Here is a 15,759-nt window from a genome sequence, read left to right on the forward strand (position 1 = left end):
TTAAAACACATACCTATACAATTTAAACGTAAATATTATGATGTATCAAAGAAAAGTAAACCTATACGTCAGGTATTAATACGGCAATAAAGAAACGTGGCATACATATATTACAGTGGTGCTAAGAAAATATCATTACTTTCGTTGACTTTCACCGCAGTTCTAAGGTGAATAAGAAATTTAACAATTATATATATAAGATAGTTTGAAGGAATATAAGTAGAACATGCGATATTTTCTTGATAAAAATAAATATGATAAAGCACTCACGAGCGTCAACACTGCCACTGGCTCAAGTTGACTTAGTCACGTATCGAGTGTTTCCAGAAACTAACTTTGCGTCTAGACACATACATTATAAGCAGGATGTGACAAAAATATAAAGTATGAGAGAGAGAGAGAGAGAGAGAGAGAGAGAGAGAGAGAGAGAGAGAGAGAGAGAGAGAGAGAGAGAGAGAGAGAGAGAGAGAGAACGTATGTTCTGACTCTTTGTAGACAACCACACAAATATACGGTTAAACTATTTGAAGGAGGCAGGCAGTTACCTTAGCCAATCGTAAGATCAGCAGGTGCTCCATTCAAAGAATAAAGTAGAAACACTCAGCAACAAAGAATATATTGACATTTTTTGTCGTCTGGACTCTTGTGATTCTGTTCTACATCGCGTCCCAAAACATCCAAATGCCACACTTGATCCATACCTCCCGCAACAAAGTTTGAAGATCCACTCCGACACCCTGCGAGCTACATCTTAAGTAAAGTATTATTCGTCTTTCGTTCCCCATTTCGAGTATCTGAGTGGCTACTGGGGACCCGTTGGAGAAAGCAAACCCGATGAAAGTACACCGCTCAGCCTCCTAACGCAAGGGAATATACTCGTTGTACCCATCCCTCTATGACAGCGGTGCCTCTTTCTTCAACTACCCTTACCACCACCATGAAGCCTAGTATCTCACTCTGCCACCACCTTCGTCTGCCACAAGGGGTGCTCCTTTATGGACTGTCTCAGTTTGGCAGACAAGTTACACTACTGGAAGCTGAGCGCCAACACAGCCCCAGGGGATTCCCTTGCCCTGTCCTCCCTAATCCCACCCACACCCCAAAGCCTGCTGACAAAAGCGAACATTTCAGCTGGCGTCCTGAACAGACCCCCTCCTTTCTCCAACGAATGCAGTGACACCACAGAGCACCATTACCCCAGAATCAAAAAAAATTAAAATATTGTAGGACAGACTCCTGGATTGTGTTGCGTATGCGGCAAACCCACTAAGAAAAATTTACTGGACCACCTGAACACCAGCTGCCCTCAACCTGGTCACTTGGAGTATGCTAATGCCGAAGGTTCTCTCTAATACTAGCAGGCTGATCAATTAACAACTGCAAGTGGCATATCGCCCCCCCCCCCCCCCCCACCCCACCCCCCCACCCGCTCGGTAAAGACTGCTAAGCAATTTCCTTTAATTCGTGTCCCTGGAAACCCAGCAGTGAAGGGGTATCGGGCGTTGTTCGAAGGATGTAGTCCATCTATCTGATGGGTGTGGAAGTTATGTGATGCTCTAAGAGCATACAAAAAAAAAATCAGTCACTATACTCGGTTTAATTCCATTATGTTCACTCGCGGTGGATGTGACACATGCGAATTACTACCTCATGTTAGGGTGAGAATTAACTTGTTCGATATCGTTGGCTACTTATGATAAATATTCACACAATTTCTTTAATAATATATTAGAATTTTAATGTACTGAAAGAGACGTCACACCTTGATTTATAAATACTAGCGGTACCCTTGGAAATTCCACGGTTTATGTGCATTATACAGCACCAGGAGTGGAAATTCCATGGTTAGTGTGCAGTACGTAGCACCAGGAACATGAAAGAGAAGCCTCCTCTTCTTAATCCTCCTCTAATCCTCTTAATCCTCATTCCTTTTCCTCTTAATCCTCTTCTAAACCTCTTAATCGTTTTACTTTTCTTAATCCTCTTCTAAACCTCGTAAGCCTCCTCTTCTTTCTCTTAATTCTATTCTAAATCTCTTAATCATCTTCCTTCTCCTCGTAAACCTCTTGTAAACCTCTTAGTCCTTTTCTTAAACTCGTAATCCTCTTCCATTTCCTCTTAATCCTCTTCTAAACCTCTTAATGCTCCTTTTCCTCTTAATCCTCTTCTAAACCTCTTAATGCTCCTTTTCCTCTTAATCATCTTCTGAACCTCTTAATCTCACCCTCTTCCTCTTAAACCTCTTCTAAACCTCTTAATCGCACTAACGGGGTCGAGGCTGTTGGTGTGTTCGCACTAACGGCGTCGATGCTCTTGGTGTGTTCGAACTAACGGGGTCGAGGATGTTGATGTGTTCGAGTTAACTGGGTAAAAGCTGTTAATATGTTCGAGATAACGGGGTCGAGGATATGATACCATGGCGTGACACACGAAGGAAGGAAGCAAGGTACACTCTCCACACAATGTTCTCGAATACCTGGGCACGATGGATGTGATAATGAATCGATCGCGACTAGCCGCCTTGGAATGGTTGGTACCCTAATTGTGATGACGCATCTGAATCCATTACTGTACCGTATATGATACGTTTCGATCCTGTGTTGATTTGATGGGCACAGTAAGTCATGCTCACGTTAGTTTCAGTGGAGACCCCACAAGACCGGCGCAAAGTAATTATTATCCTCCACACTGAAGGCCTCAGATATCTCCCAATAGCACGACGGATTGGTGTGTCCATCTCTACCGTATCACTATGGGCCAGCAGATGTGTGGAAACAGGCTATACTAGTGATAAGCCTTGAAGCTTCGAAGCAGACTTAACAGTATAATCGACGCAGGTGGTGCATATACTCATTATTAAATAAATATTTCCCATCCTCAAATATCTTACACTTAACCAAGCTGTCGCGGTATGTGGTTTAGGTATTGATTTTGGCAGATATTATACGTTTACATACTTTTACTGGCAAGTATACTCAAACTACCACCTGGAATTATCATTCCCTCATATGAGTAGGAATGACGTCAGCCACAGCATTGAAACTGGCTGATAACGTCCTGAAGCGGAATGGATTACATTCTTTTTTCATCCTCACGACAGCCTCATAAAAATTGTCAGTAATTTCTGTAACGCAATGACGACCTAATGTCAGTGACCCGGTGCTTTAATTAGTTAATACCAGAATGACGTCATCCTACAGGCGATAAAACGCACTGGTGGCGAGGAATTATCACCACAACATATAACCAATTATTAAAAATACGGTTACATAGCCGATATATTCACCTTACACCACAGCATGTTAGCAATACATTATAGAGATCAAGCGACAAGACTTATCAGTGCGAATGTAATACGAAGCCATTGGCATCTCACTCCTTCACACAGAGCATGTGTACACAGGGCTACCACCCGTCTTACACAGGGAGAGGTGTCTCAGAATTCTTCGTCGGTGTATCTCCGAATGCATGGTGCTTAAAGCGTTCGAGAAGTTCTTGTGGAGAGTGTACAAGCGTATTAATATATAGATCAAACATGTTGATTTGAATCGACAATTTACCATACAAGCACACGAAAGTCAAGCCTTTATCAAACAGTCCAGCTACATAATACAATAATGAAAAACGGGCCCTTCAACACCAATAATTTATCTCGTTTCAGGTACACAACGAGACATGTATTTTGTAAGTGCAATTTAAATGTATTTTTATCATTGATTGGATGTAAATCACATAGGTAATAATCGAAATGGTCTTAAATGCTGTTGAATGTGATGCTAGGTTATCTAAATATTACACATGTTATTTGCATGCAAGACATTTCCAGAGTTGGATGCATTTTTATATACTGGAAATTATATATTTTATGGGTATTTAAAAGTCCATTTTTCATTCGTTTATGATCTGACTAGAGTTACCAGACTGTTTCATATAGGCTTGTCTTTCCTGGGCTTGTATGACATATTGTCGATTCAAATCGGCATGTTTGGGATTTATTTAAGGTGTGGCGGTTCTTTGCGTACACTACTCAGTTATTTGTGCATACATTACATTAATGAAGAAATAGGTTGAATATTGAATGGGATTCGCTACAAACCCAATCACGACGCGAGGGACGCGGAGTCTATGCGCTAGATCCATGCTGATCCTGTAGCACCCTGTAAATAGCTGTATATATATCTCGCTAATAAATCAGTTGCTGTCACACCATCACCGTGTTTGATTCTCCCTCTCCTGAACCAATGTGGCGGGTGCTACTTCAGGCAGTCCAACTTCTTGGTTCAGGAGAGGGAGAACCAAACACGGTGATGGTGTGACAATAACTGATTTATGAGTGAGATATAGATACAGCTATTTACAGGGTGCTACAGGATCAGCATGGATCTAGCGAATAGACTCCGCGTCCCTCGCGTTGTGATTGGGTTTGTAGCGAAGCCTGCTACAATATGTATTACACACACACACACACACACACACACACACACACACACACACACACACACGACATACAGAAACAAATATGCACATAAACTATTTGTTACTCCTTGCCGTTGCATTGTGTCGAATATTTAAGGCGAAGTTACCGGACAGTATTCTTCGCTTCTTAATTGGAAAACTTGGTTCGAGGCACGAAAAGAGATACTGTTGTTTGGAAGGTTTGTGGGGCGACACTAGATTCACAGAATAGAGGAATCGCGAAAGCGAGAGAAAAGAGAGAAAGCGAAGCGGAAGAGTAAGGGAGAAGGAATTGACTGTGCGGAGAACACAAATGAAGCCAGTGGGGAGCTAGATCGACAGAATATACCCTGTTGATATAGATGGAGCGGAGACGAGAATCGAAGGCCAGAGAATATTTAGAAAAAAAGAGGACAAATTACAGTTGGACTAGTTAGATGGGATAGAGGAAAATGTCTTCCAAGAGAGAGAGAGAGAGAGAGAGAGAGAGAGAGAGAGAGAGAGAGAGAGAGAGAGAGAAAATAATGAAGTGATGAAATCAATACAAAAAAATGCGCACTGACACCACCGCAATTACACACACACACACACACACACACACACACACACACACACACACACACGTTTTCTCTCTCTCTCTCTCTCTCTCTCTCTCTCTCTCTCTCTAACGCACACAAAAAAATGGATAAATAAATAAAATAAAATAAGTAATTAAAAAAAGAAAAAAAAATAATATAAATAAATAAATATATAAAACAAGCACGTACGCCCATACACAAACAAACACACATTCTCTAAACCACTACCATCACTATCACCATTAACATCAACACCACAGTAAAACCCTTCACATGATAAAGAACCCACCTCTACACAATTACTAACCTACTCGAAGCCTTCGCCCTGGGGTGCGTCGCCTCACTCAGTCTCCTTCACCATTGACGGTTTCCTGAGCAAGCCCTCACGCAGCTACCGTACCATCCCAGGCCTCTCCAGCAAGATCGATCAGCTTTCCCCAGCCATGAGTTATGTGGCCATCCCCTTGGTCTCCTCCACTCACGGTTGTCTCGTACATAAATAACCCTAAGAGCAGGCTTGCCACATGCCCCATATGACCGAGGTTGGCGTTCACTGACTAAGGTGGTAACATACCTCGATTCAATTTCATCACTGGTTCGACACGAAGTCATTTTAGCGATACCCAATGATCTTGCGAAGGCATTTGGTACCAAATGTATCGACAAGCCTCACCAAGTCAATATTCAGTGTCTATGCAAAAGCAGTTTAAATATATTAAGGTGGGGTTGTAAATGGTCGGCCTGAAAAAAATCCTTTTTTATATTTTTGGCTTATAAAATTCAGCGAATTTTCCTCTTCCTTTTGGTATATGGCTGAATATGATGAAAAAATAATACAGTGGTATCCAACATGCATTGCAATGCAATGCAACGTCCTGCAATTAGCTTCCGCGCGGCGCCACTGGCTTGCAATCCATGTTTTCACCCCTTTTTTTTATTTTAGGATTTTTTTTTCATGGTCTGTCATGATACTCTTAGGTTCTTTCACACCACTAGTCATGAAAATGGGAAATTTTAGCACACTAATATATTTTTGTATTTATCCGTGAAAATCGATTTATATAAAAAGTTTTTTCATAAATCCAACAAAACACTCTTTGTATCCGCCTCAGATGACTTTTAAATTATATTTTATTGATTTTACACAGCAGAAGACTGGTTTTTACTTTGAAATATGGTTAAATTCGAGTACAAGCATTTGTGATCCCGTAAAAAAAAAACCTAACCATGGGTAAACAAAGCAACCTGTGTACACATCCAATGAAAGTAAGTTAAGGAAACCATGCCTGCTATTTTCTTCATATCCTGATGTATGTATCCTGTGGATTTCAAGTCCCCAGGTGGAATAGGTAAAATGCAAATGATATTTCAACTTCATCGCTTGCTATCTCAAAATCATGATTTTGCACTTTAAAAAATATCTCCTCCTTGTTATACACGTATATCCTACTGCAGCTTATTAAAGTATGTGTAGGGAATAGGGTCTGCTATCGGAACTATTGTTTGAAGTTGATTTTGATTTTTGAAAATATTTGTCATTTTTTTATATTTCATCGAAACAAATATTTTGTACTATTGTATAAAACCTACCGATAGCAAACGTTAATCTCCCATCCTTCCTGATTAAAATGCTTTTTGAATGAAAGAAATCGGCCCGTAAATAAGGGAGGAGATAGCTTAGAACATATGAATTTAACGTAGAATTTAAGATTTTACAACCCGCCCTTAATCTATGTTCGCCTGCATAAATATCGGCAACGCCATATACTCCTGTTGAGAGACTCCATAAAACTGTTGGCCATGCCAATCTGTCGAGTGGCTTCCTGGTAAGACCTACCGTTGTTATGCACTACACCAACAAGGTATGTGAAACTTTTTGGTGACCTCGACATTCTTACCACATCCATGAACAGACTGAACTGTGTCATCCAGCAAGCTTCTAAATGACTGGACCTTTGTTTTGAATCAGACATTCAGTCACAGAAGATTCGCCTCCTCATGAAGCACTTCGAAAGCAAGCCAGAAGGTCCAGAAAGGGCTCCTCTGTTCGTAACCAGCGCGCGGGAAACCTGCTTTCTCTGTGTGCGCACCCTTAACTCCTCCTGAGTTAAGAGGGAAGAGCCGGAAGCGCACCGTCACCCCCACCCCACCCCGCGCCCACAACCACACACCTCACAGCATTCTCAGTCCCAGAGTTAAAGGTCAGTAATCTTTCCAGGAATTCCGCAGATCTGCAAAAGGTCCCCGTGTTCTTCACGATACACTGAGTCAAATGCCTTCTTGAAATTGACATCAGCTGCGAGTAGCCCCTGTCGAAACTCAAATCGGCGCTAATTTACCAGAGTATCCCCAACAACAGAAGAGTTCAGTTAGCTAGAAATCATTATAGTTCATTATCGCTCTGAGCTGACTGGTAGTAGGTATAACTTATATTACTGATATATACATTGCCGGGTCTTTCATCTCAGAGAGCCCAACTAGGTTTGGTATCAACCTCCTGAGTTTAGCTGGCAGATAGGGTAGTCGCTAATCCTCCGAGAGGCTCAGGATGTTACAGCCACCCACACGGAGCGCCCGCCGAAGGTTAGCCCTGGGCCTGACTCGACGAGCACCACCTTGGCGGTCCCCAAGAAAAGCGGGTGGGTGTGGTTGGCCCCCCCCTTCTAAGACCAATCAGAGTACTGGATGCCATAAATATGTCTTAAAAATTCACTTTTCTACGCCCCCATCCACGACGGAGCCCTGCAAGGGGAGTCTGATCGATGGTTCCCTGAGCCCAACAGCCCTAGGGTAGCAGGAGAGTATACGCAGCCACTACCTGACACAGTGGTGGCCCCTTGGCTCATGGTCACGAACACTAATCGATTAATATCTCCGAACCAGGAGAGGCCGCCCGTCTTGGCCGGAATAGGGAACAAGAGAAGAGTATTGTTAGCTGCAGCACACGACTACGACATCGCTCAACTTCCAGGCCTCTTGTCTCCCAGTCTTACTGAGACGCCGCACACGGCAAATATGTGGGACGGCTAAGGATAAGGGTATGCCATCACATCCTCAGGGTTTGGCACGTCCAGTAGAGTGAAGGATTGTTCAGGAAGAGGGAAAGAAGGATACATCTCGGGGTGGTTAATTGCGCTGCGTTACCCATCCAGATAGGTCTGCAACATTTGTCACATATCTCTATTTCCTCTCTTAAATTCCCCCAATTTATAATATCCGCAACAGTTTTCTCTTCCATGATGATCAGATTGCTTTCCTAATATCCTCCCTCTCCCCCTTACCTTCCTTTTATGAAGATTTATTTTAGGGGATACGCTTCTAATCACAGCAATTGACAGTGGCCTGAGCTTTTAATTTTTTTTTTCATAGAGCAGTGGATCCGTTATAAGTTTTTTTTAAAAATAAGCTGTGCCATGTTATGAAAAGGCTGTTGACCAAAATTTAGATACCACATTGATAATAGACGGGAAAATGCAATGAAACATTTAAAATAGGAGAAAAATAACAATTTATCTGGGAGAGCATTCACCTCCTGCATTATGCGGGAGGTAGGAAGAGACGGTATGGCTTCCTGCGAGCTTGGTGCGGAAAGACAAGGAGTAGTGAGGGAGTTACGTGCATGACAAACCAACAATAACCTTTATATGACGAGAACTACTGTTGACAAGGTGATGAATTTTGGTCAAAATGAATATGAATAAAATTCATTAGGGGTGAAAGTTATTAGAGGTAGTCAACGCAGAGTTATCGGCTTATATGTGTCGATGTAAGCCAGCTCACTTAAAATCAAGAGAAAATATTGTATTTACCATAATATTTAACATCATTGCTTCTCAATGGTAAATCTTTTCGTAGAAAAGGGCAATGCTTGTAAACAGTATATACTTATGTTACATCATAGTAATAATTAAGACTGTGGAGGCACCTACTTCTGGTCTGTTTTTTTCTAGTCGGAGTCGTTGGCGGCAGGTCTTGTGCCTCTTTGGGTGTCGGGCGTTTTTATTCGATACCTAACATTTTGCTGAGAGTGTAAATATGTGTGAGTTTGTGTAATAGACTTCCTTACTTACACTAACTAATTAAGAAACACGATAAACAAAAATAGATGAAATTCCTAAATATTTCGTATAGTTGATAATGTAGTTCTATATTTCATTATGTACTAAAAATATTAGAACGATTAATATTTTTAAAAACATATATTAACCACACTTAATGCAGGACATATGTTGTTCAATATTATGATATCGTATATAAGAAAAATATACACGTATCTGGAGCGCTTGGTGATGCTTTACGCCGAAGAAAAAGGTGTTTTTTTTTTAAGCCAGGAATATGTAGTTTAGGTATATGTCTCATATATGAAGTAATTGTTTAAAAGAAGACACCAACTGAATCGGCGTGAACCGCTCCAGATGAGGTATAACATAATACGAATGGCCAGTGGGTGCTGCTACCCTATCAAAGACCTTTCCCGTGTCCTCACATTCCGTTTCCCTATTGTCTCATTCACATCATAGAGTAATTCAGCATGCTCTCTAAAGACACAGTTTCTTACTTTCCACACCACACTGCATGCCCGTAGCACACACCCTGTCTGCAAAATTTATCAAAATTTAATAATGGCTTCAAAAAATAATGCCTCCAAGTCTCTATATAGGCGGGGGGAGGGTCCATAATGGCCCCGGATCGGAGTCTACTTTCGGTTATAGACCTGGTGGGTGTATTGATAGCTCTTCCAACTATCTCTTTGTTAACTTATGCAACACTCGTGATCTTCATTTTAATTTCCTTTGTGTGGAACACCATATCTCCTCCTCTAAACCTCACTTCTCTTCTTAACCGAAACCCAGGTCCCTGAAGCTACTGGGAGTAATCACTTCTCTGTTCTCCCTATTATCTCTGTCCTGCCTTTAATCCAAAGCTGAACGTTACACCTACGTACGTAACGATATCACTTGCTCTCACGAACTTGATTCTTCAGAATTTACCGCCTTCTGACTTAGACTTAATTGTAATTCTATGAATAAACACGTCTGTGCTGTTTATCTCTCACCTAACACTACCATCTAGTCGTTGTCTATTTGAACTTTTTTTTTTTTACAGCACAGCAACTCAAGGGCAACTCAAAGATGTAAAAAAAAAAAAAAAAAAGCCCGCGAACTGTTGCTCTCATATAGCGATAAGTATAGAGTGGCCAAAAGAGAGGTCAGTTTTAGATGGAGAGGTGTCTAAATACACTCTTCTTAAAAGAAGTCAAGTCATAGGCAGGGGGAAATACAGACGAAGGAAGGCTGTTCCAGAATTTACCAGTGAAGTGGATGAAAGAATGGAGATGCTGGTTAACTCCTGCATAAGGGGTTTGGACAGTATAGGGATGAGCATGAGTAGAGAATCGTGTACAGCGGGGACGCGGGAGGGGGGGAGACATGCAGTTAGCAAGTTCAGAAGAGCAGTCAGCATGAAAATATCGATAGAAGATAGAAAGAGATGCAAAATGGCGGCGGAATTTAAGAGGTAGAAGGCTGTCAGTAAGAGGAGGAGAGCTGATGAGACGAAGAGCCTTAGACTCCACTCTGTCCAGAAGAGCTGTGTGAGTGGAGCCCCCTCGACACGTGAGAAGCGAAATACATGTTGACTCTGTCTCACTTCGCTGAAATATCCATCTTAGGAGATTGCAATGTTCACCACCAGTTTTGGATTTTGTCCTCTTTCACTGACCAGCCTGGTGAACAAGCATACAACTTTACTCTCCTTAGTGATCTAGAGTAACTGGTTCAGCACCCTACACGTATTTCCGACCACCTAGGGGACACGCTCAACATTCTAAACATCTTCCTAACATTTTATCCTTCAGTTTATTTTGTCAAATTGTTCTTTCCTCTGGGCTCCTCCTATCACAGCCTTATTTCCGCATCCTGTCCTGTCGCTCCTGTGCATCGTTTGGACCTGCCGAAGAGGCGGTTCTTTGCCATTGCACTTCAACCCCGTGGGATGAACTGAAGATGTACTTAACCGATTTTCCGTGGAATGATTACTGTTTACAGGTCAGAGAAACCTCTGTGTGTGACCAGTGCATTACGTAGGTGATTGTCTTTCGAATGGATACACACAATCCACGTACTTTCCTTACTCATGCCAAAAAAAACCTCTAGTTCAATGACGCTTGTTCTCGTGCTATATAACATAAACAAGCAGCTCACAAAAGGTACCAGAGCGTCTGTACTCCTGCTAAACATGATCTTTACATTGCCGCCCGGAATCGTGCCATACCTAAGCTCCGACTAACCAAAACGTTAGATAGAAACTGCCAAAATTTTGCTTTCTCTAATTCTTCCAGAGACTTCTGACACCCGGCCAAACATATCTCACAATTTTTGCTTTTTTTTTTATTTATCTTTACCACCTCCCCACAGTCTTGATGGCAACACCGCTGTCTCATCTATCTCTAAAGCTGAACTCATACCTCAAACTTTATGTGAAAATATCACTGGGCGATTTTATCTACTCATCGCCTTTCTGACAGCATTATGCATATTATTAATATTCTTAAGAATGATGTTTTATATGCCCTCTAAGGCCTCAATCCTCAGAAGGCTTATTAACCTGAAGGAGTACCTCATATTGTCCCTAATAATTATTACATTTCCGTGCTAACACCTTGCGTGTTCAAACTCTTTCGTCTCTGACTTTCAATATCTATATTTCCTTCCTGGTGGAAGTACGCCTACATTTAGCCAGTGTCTAAGAGAGGTGACCGCTCTAATCCATCACACTACTGTCCTATAGTTTTACATTCTTGTATATCTAAAGTTTTTGAAATCATCCTTAACAGGAAATTCCTAAACATCTATCAACTTCTGATCTTTTTGATCTCCAGTACGGGTTCCGCAAGGGTTGTGTACTAGTGATCTTTCTTAACTTACTCCCAGTCATCGTCTCTCTCCCGCTCTCCCTCCCTTGGTAAAAATTTTCTTGTTGCCTTAGAAATCTAGAAAACTTATAACAATGTCCGGCCCATTTTTTTTTTTTTTTTTAATTTCTAAACTACCCTCTTACGGATTATAGCCATTTCTCTGAGATTTTATACGCCTCCGTGGTCTAGTGGTCGGCGCGCCTGGCTTCTACTCCGCGTGCCCGGGTTCGAATCCCGGCCCGGACAGTCGGCGTGCTGCTTACCCAGCTGTACATCCTCCCTTTTGGGCTGGTCGATAAATGGGTACCTGGTGAAACCTGGGGAAGGTAAACTGTGGTAACCCGGATGTCACACTGGCCCTGTGTCCCGGGGTAATGGGTTCCCTCCCACCACAGGAGATGAGCATCGAGGGCACGCGCTGCTACAGCGTATGCCCCCAACTTTACCTTTACCTTTTTATCTCTAGTTTCCTTTCCTGCCTATCTCTTTCTCTGCTGTGGAAGACGGCCACTGTGCCTCCCCTAAACCTATTATTATTATTATTATTATTATTATTATTATTATTATTATTATTATTATTATTATTATTATTATGAGCCAAGAAATAAACCCTATTGGAAAGAGTCGAAGACTATAAACCAGAAGACTCAAGCACGGGAAACAACTTGATAAGCCAGACTAGGAAGTATGAAAAGTTAAAGACAACAACTCAGTATTGTTCTGGCAACTGAGAATATGTTAAGCTTCAAAGTCAACATAATAAAAAAAAAAAATTGCGCCCAGCTGAAACTTCCGAAGCTCTACAGATTCGATGACATGGCTAGACAATTCGTTCCACTTTGTAGTGATAAATGGAATAAAACATCTTGGATATTGGTTGGTTGGTTTATTAATCAAGAAAAAAATGCACAACTATGCCCCACACCAAACACTGAATTTCAGCAAGATCTCTATTCAGAGACTCAGCAAAAGCTGACATTATGATAAATTTTAAATAGTAAGTAAAGTGAGCTAATGGCATGTCGTATGTCGTAGGCATCTCATTGGGGGCTCCAAACCTATCCACATGTCATTGGACAGAGTGAAGTCTAAGGCTCTTCGTCTCATCAGCTCTCCTCCTCTTACTAATAGTCTTCTACCTCTTAAATTTCGCCGCCATGTTGCCTCTCTTTCTATATTCTATGGATATTTTCATGCTGACTGCTCTTCCGAATTGCTAACTGCATGCTTCCCCCCCTCCCGCGGCCTCGCCACACACGACTTTCTACTCAAGCTTATCCCTTTACTGTCCAAATCCCTTACGCAAGAGTTAACCAGAATCTTCACTCTTTCATCCCTCACGCTGGTAAACTCTGGAACAATCTTCCTTCATCTGTATTTCCTCCTGCCTACGACTTGAACTCTTTCAAGAGGAGCGTATCAGGACACCTCTCCTCCCGAGATTGACCTATCTTTCGGGCACTCCTCTAACTCTTTTTAGGAGTAGTGAGTATCGGGCTCTTTTTTTTAACATGTGTTCCCTTTTTTGTATGCCCTTGAACTGACTCCTCTGCTGTAAAAAAAAAAAATGTCTATGCCACAAGTCAGTGCTTAAGTCAAAAATAAGAAATTTAACTGCACGTAAGTTCTTATCCAATAATCTAAGATGAGAATCTGCGGCTGATGACCAAACTGGGGAACAATACTCCAGACTAGGAAGTATGAAAAAGTTAAAGCAATTCATCATCTGTGCAACTGAGAATATGTTGTTCAAAGGTCGACTTACAATCAAGAGTTACCCCCAGAATCTTGAACGAACTACTCAATGCTAAGGAAACATGATTATCAATGAAGAGATTGGCATGTGGATGATCAAGAGGTCTGGACCTGTTTATTATCATATTTTGTGTTTTTTTCACATTAACTTCATGCCCCACACCAAACACTAATTTCAGCAAGATCTCTATTCAGAGACTCAGCAACAGCTACTTTCATGTTTGGGGATGGGAGAACAGCAATTGAGGTAACACCATCAGCATAGGCAACTCATTTTCCAAACCTATCCACATGTCATGAGTGTACATGATGAAAAGTAATGTGCCAAAAAACTACCCTGAAGGAAACCTGAGACCACATTACTGAACTCGCTGTATTGACTACTACCACCGTCTGAGTCATGTTACTTAAAAAATAACAATTTTACTAAGCAAGGAGCAACCAATACCCATGTTATTCAATCTAAAAATGAAAGCCTTATGATTAAGACAATCAAAGGCAGCACTAAAGTCAGGAGGCACTCATGACCAAGGTCCAATACCTTTTGCAAGTCTGCAGAAATTGTTAGAAGAGCATCACAAGTGCCTAGACCTTTTCGAAAACCGAACTGCAGATTTGGCAAAAGTCCAGAACACCCTGCATACTTATAGAGGCAGGTGTTAGTGTTATTGGGCGATAGTCAGTAAGTGATACACTTTCAATGAGACCTTTAAGGAGAACAGTCACATTACCAGTCCTCCAACAACAAGAAAAACATCCAGACTTGATTAGTTTTCGATAAATCACTGACATCTTCGGTGCCAATAGATCAGCACTTAAAAAAAAAAAAAACAGAGGAAAATTTCCATTAGGATCAGTGCCGCCATAATAATCAAATTCAAGCAAAATACATTCAGCCTCACGTGATCGAAATGCTATTGATGTCAATTTAGGTTCTGGATAACAAGTATGAGGTATACAAAGTTTCATGTCACTCTGCTTGCTATTAAAAACTATCAACAGTGATGACCCACAGGGGTCTATCCTATCTTCCACTCTGTTTTTTTTTTTATTAATGATCTTTCCAAAACGAACTTTCTTTCCCACTTGTACGCCGATTACCCTATTATGCATTATTAAACATCTGAAAGAAAACGCTCCCAACTGGATCTACAAGACTCTAGCCCTATCTCGCACCATGTTTCAACAGGTTTTCTTTTCTGAGCCTATTTGTAGAACCCCTGCTCTGACCGGCTCCTGGCATTTTTTTATGCGCGCCTAAAGATGTTGTTTCTCAGTCAGTTTTCACCCAGAAAGACAGCCAGCACTCATCACTAGTAATAATATATCAGTGGATTCGTTATTAGCTGTAGTTTTACATGGCATACTAAAAAATTATCAAAATAATTTATATTCCCATTTATAGACACGAAGTGCGTATACATATTTTTTTTTATTTACCTCATGTTTCCACCTTCATAGCTAAATTTTTGGGGGGTCAAATTTTTAAAGTAAACCATTTATGATAAAATTATTCGAGGATTCATATTTCCAATACAATAAATAGCACGATGAGATATTAGCGGAACAGTAAAAACATTTCTTGCAAAAGTGAAGAAAGTCCGCTTTTCTTTGTTTTGCCTTTTTATTCAAAATAAATCAGTAATTTTAGAATACATTGTTAAGCAGACATCAAGGAAACCTCTCACGAGTTTTGTTTTCAATAGCTCAAGATTCAAGGGTTTCCGTGTCATTACTTGCTTTCGTTAGTTCAGTAAAAAAAATTACTGCCTGTAAATAGAAAAGAACAATTAATATAACTTTCAGTCACATCACTGTGCTGCACTGCATAACAATTATTCAGTATGCCGTGTGAGCGCCACGTAGCGCGTAATAAAAGGTTTAAATCTCACAGAAGTGAGAGGAGACGTTTGAATGACGCATTAATATGGCGGAAACTACATTTATTTGTTCGACGCGGTCAAACTCGCCATTGGAGGGTGTTGTTAATTAGTTCATTTGGGTGACAGTGAGGAAACTTTTGCTCAACGAGAAAATGAAGTCATTCGAGTGAAT

The 15,759-nt window shown here is 41.1% G+C and overlaps 1 protein-coding gene across 2 annotated transcripts in view; it reads left to right on the plus strand.

The window, feature by feature from the left end:
* The window catches only part of LOC126987679 (putative protein kinase C delta type homolog), a 158,699-nt gene that overhangs the window by 105,428 nt on the left and 37,512 nt on the right, over window positions 1–15,759 (plus strand). The gene's annotated exons all lie outside the window — the stretch shown is intronic.

Source organism: Eriocheir sinensis, chromosome 66 (genome assembly GCF_024679095.1).
Source record: "Eriocheir sinensis breed Jianghai 21 chromosome 66, ASM2467909v1, whole genome shotgun sequence".
NCBI lineage: Eukaryota > Metazoa > Arthropoda > Malacostraca > Decapoda > Varunidae > Eriocheir > Eriocheir sinensis.